Below are 3,554 nucleotides of genomic sequence, written 5' to 3'. Positions count from 1 at the left end.
CTATCTCATACCTGCAGAGGATCACAAGGAAATGCAGCGGGAGGACAGTCCTAGTCAGGAAGAGAGGAAGAGCTGAAAGAGCCAATGCTCCCTTCACATGACATCTCCCCCTATAGTGCCCCCTGGGGAGCTTTCCTCCCAATTTGCCATTAGGCAACAAAGCAGTGGCTAAGTAGGTGTGACAAGAGAACAGCCCATGGGGCCCATGGGGGTGGCGTGGCTGTAATGCACCACCTCGGCCAGGATACACTGCTCATCCCCATCCATAGCCTTTACCACTAGGGCCACCACCTTGTCTCCAAGTTTGACCAAATAGTCCCCTGAAGCTGGAATGGTCTCTCAGAGTGGTGGAGCCTGTAAGTGGAACAAAGCGTAAGTCCCAACCCCTGGACACCAGCCCCTACCTTGTAGCTGATGCCCTCACTTTTCACCAGGCTTCCTGATTCACAGGGGCAGGGTCAGTAACACCTCTCTGTGCGTGGTCTCCGAGTCATTGTACAGGCTGGAGATCCTGACCACTGTGAAATGGAAGCGAGCCCCTGAGCCACCAGATATAGGTGCCTGCCCCCAGACCCAAGCTGTACTGAGCTGCTAGAGGAGCCCAGCTGGAAGGGCCAACCTCCTCAGATCAGATGTGGCAACCTCCTCAGGCACAGCTGAATACACCCCCCAATTTCAAACCATAATGGCAGCGTGACTACACTCTGATGAATGAGGAATCTTCCCACTGCGGGTTTGCTGGGAGGGTAAGAGTGGGAGAGCCAAGAAAATGGCAGCCTGAAGGGGTCCGGAAGGCTGGCTTTAAGACACAGAAGGCGTAACCGTGTAAACCAACCACTAGAAGAAATGGGAGTGTTGGAAGGATGAGGCTGACTAGCCCAGCCCTAAAGGCAAAAGGAGATGAGAAGGAAATAATCTAATCCTGTTGGGGTAGAACTAGAAAGACCCTGCCTCTAAGACTGGGAATGATACCCATTTCCTTCCCAGCGTCAGATCCACTCTGCCAGAAACCCCATAGGATGCTTCCACCAGGCTGTGGCCACAGGCTCCCCAAGGGGAGATGTGACTGCTGCTCTCAGGATTTCACTCAGCCTGGTCATCCAGCTTGCTCTCCAATTGACCAATCCACCTCTCTTCCAACAGAAGAGACAGAAGACTTCAGCCATTTTGTCTAGGGCTTTCCAGAGGATGATGAGGGTGGAGAAAAGGGAGAGAAGAACTGACTGAAACACACAGCATAGACTTCCTTTTCTAGTGATGGCACCCTGGGTTATTCAGACCAACCCTACTGTGGAAACTAGAAGCACTCAGTATATATTTATTAGTCCTTCCTTTTTTTAGAAAGCAGGATTTATTGAGAGGACACAAAAGCTCCCCAGGTGGGAAGGGACCAGAGGGTGTTGCCTGGTTTTTTAGCCTTAAAAACATAAAAGACAAGACAGCAGAAAGTGGCAACAAAAAACTCAAAAAAGAAAGCAGGGTTCCAGAAGCAAAGGAGATAAAGTGACTCTTGGTAAATCCAGAACCAGGGATAGATCGCTGTACCAGGGACAGCTCAGAAATTATTTCACAGATGGGAGGAGAGGATGTACAGTCAAACTTCACTGCTAATAACCACCTCAGCTCCATCTCAGATCATCAGGGATTAGATTCTCACCAGGAGCACCTAAACTACATCCCTCGCATGTGCAGTTCACAATAGGTTTCCTGCTTGTATAAGAATCGAATGCCCCTGCTGATATGACAGGAGGCGAAGTTCAGCTCACCAGCCACTCGCCTCCTGCTGTGCAGCCCAGTTCCTAACAGACCACAAACTGGGGGCTTCTGGCTTCAGGAAACTAAAAACAGTTCAGGAAATGATCTCAGGACCCCAGAAGGGTTAACCAGTCATTTCCATGACTCTCAGCTTTACCAGACCATTCTGTCTCTGATGGGGACAAGAGACAAAAGACAAATTTAAGAAGCAAAACTAATTTATGGGCTGAGAAACTGGCCTTGAAACACAGGGACAAAGTGGGTGATACCTGAAACTTGTCATTTCTTACTCCCCAAAAGCCCTGGCCCAAACTGAGTCACTTGATGTCCTTTCTAGTTCTCGAGGAACTCTGTGCAAGGTCCTACCTACCAATGCTAACAACTTGTGGTGAAAACGGATATGGAACATCACCCTGAATTTTGCAACTCAGGAAAGTCTGCTTTTTCTGCTCTAATCCCATCCTTATGCTCCATTCCTTGAAATCTCATAGTCTTTCCAGAGATGGCTGTGGCCACACCAAAGCCAGGGTGATGGAGCCACCCAACCTTCTTCAATGGGCCAGAACACTTCAGCATTTCATGCATTGAGGGGGCGCTACTTGTGCACCACTCTTCCTGAGCCCTGTGAAGGACTGAGAAACCCTGCTGGGGATGTGTGCAGTTCTCTACCATGCCTCCAACACTGGGTTGATGTTGGGGAGAAGGGGTGACATCTTCAACTAGTCAGGCCCCTGAAACCATCAGTATTTCTCATTTCTGCATCTTGAGGGCTGCCGAAGAGCAGGGACTCTCAACTCTCTGAGGGTTGCGATTGCTGATGGCAGTACAAACGCCTTTGTGATTCTTCTGCAGAGAAGTACAGAGAGCAAGCTTGTGAGGCAGAGCCTTTAATGATACAGCTTTCACTTGACTAGCGGGACACACAGGTTTAGATGGGGAGAAGGACTTGTTCAAGGTACAACAATGGACGGTGGCAAGGCAGGGAGAGGCCAAGTCCTAGACTCAGCCCAAGTGCCCCCTCACCCTCTCATACACAACACAACAACACAGAAGCTGGTCTTGACTTACAATGTAATGGCTTTGCAGGTCTCAACTCCTCCTTTCGGCTACTGAGGGGTTCACTGTTCTGGGGTCAGGGTTTTCTGTTCAAAGGCATGGATGCGCAGGAGCTCTTTGCCTAGGCAATCGTTCACCACCCTGGGGTGAGAGATGGATTTAGGAAACATCAGGTCAGGGGCTAGGTTGCCGTCCCCAGGACGTGGGAACAGGTGGGGAGTGGGCCATAACTGAAACACTCGAAGCTGGGGCCACGAAGGTGGACTCCTCAAGGCCAGAGTCACGTTGGAGAGGGTGAGGGAATGAGGTTGTCAGGGAAGAGGGAGTGGCCGGGGCTGTGGTCTGGGAGCAGCCTAAGGTGTTCCCCGGGCTTCACCCGTGTCTCTGAAGTAGCGGCATCCCCTCGACCTTGGCCGACACCACCAGGACTCAGAAGCCGGACGCGCAGCGATTGAGGCTTGTATCCTCCCCCTCCTACCGCACGGAATAATATGAACGCAGCCGAATTGCCCTTATCCCCCCGCCCCTGAAGCCCTTTGTCCCTCGTTGTGCGGATCAACTCACCGCGTGCTCCGCTTCCAGGTCCCGCTGCAGCTTCTCGTGCAGGTATTCGGCGCTGACTTCAATAGTGGCGGCCCAACTGGGACGGCGGCCCAGCAGCGACGAAATCTCAGCCCGGACCCTGCCACACCACCCTCCCCCGGCACAGGTGCTACTTCCGCTGGGCTACCTACTTCCGCCAT

At 51.9% G+C, this 3,554-nt stretch overlaps 1 pseudogene; it reads right to left on the bottom strand.

Annotated features, from left to right (window-relative positions):
- Nucleotides 1-2,873: 2,873 nt before the first annotated feature.
- LOC110595251 lies at nucleotides 2,874-3,554 on the bottom strand (annotated as a pseudogene).

This window comes from Carlito syrichta, unplaced genomic scaffold (assembly GCF_000164805.1).
Source record: "Carlito syrichta isolate Samal-C Ts95f unplaced genomic scaffold, Tarsius_syrichta-2.0.1 Scaffold288416, whole genome shotgun sequence".
Classification (NCBI taxonomy): Eukaryota; Metazoa; Chordata; class Mammalia; order Primates; family Tarsiidae; genus Carlito; species Carlito syrichta.
This window is presented reverse-complemented; position numbering and strand designations above follow the sequence as displayed.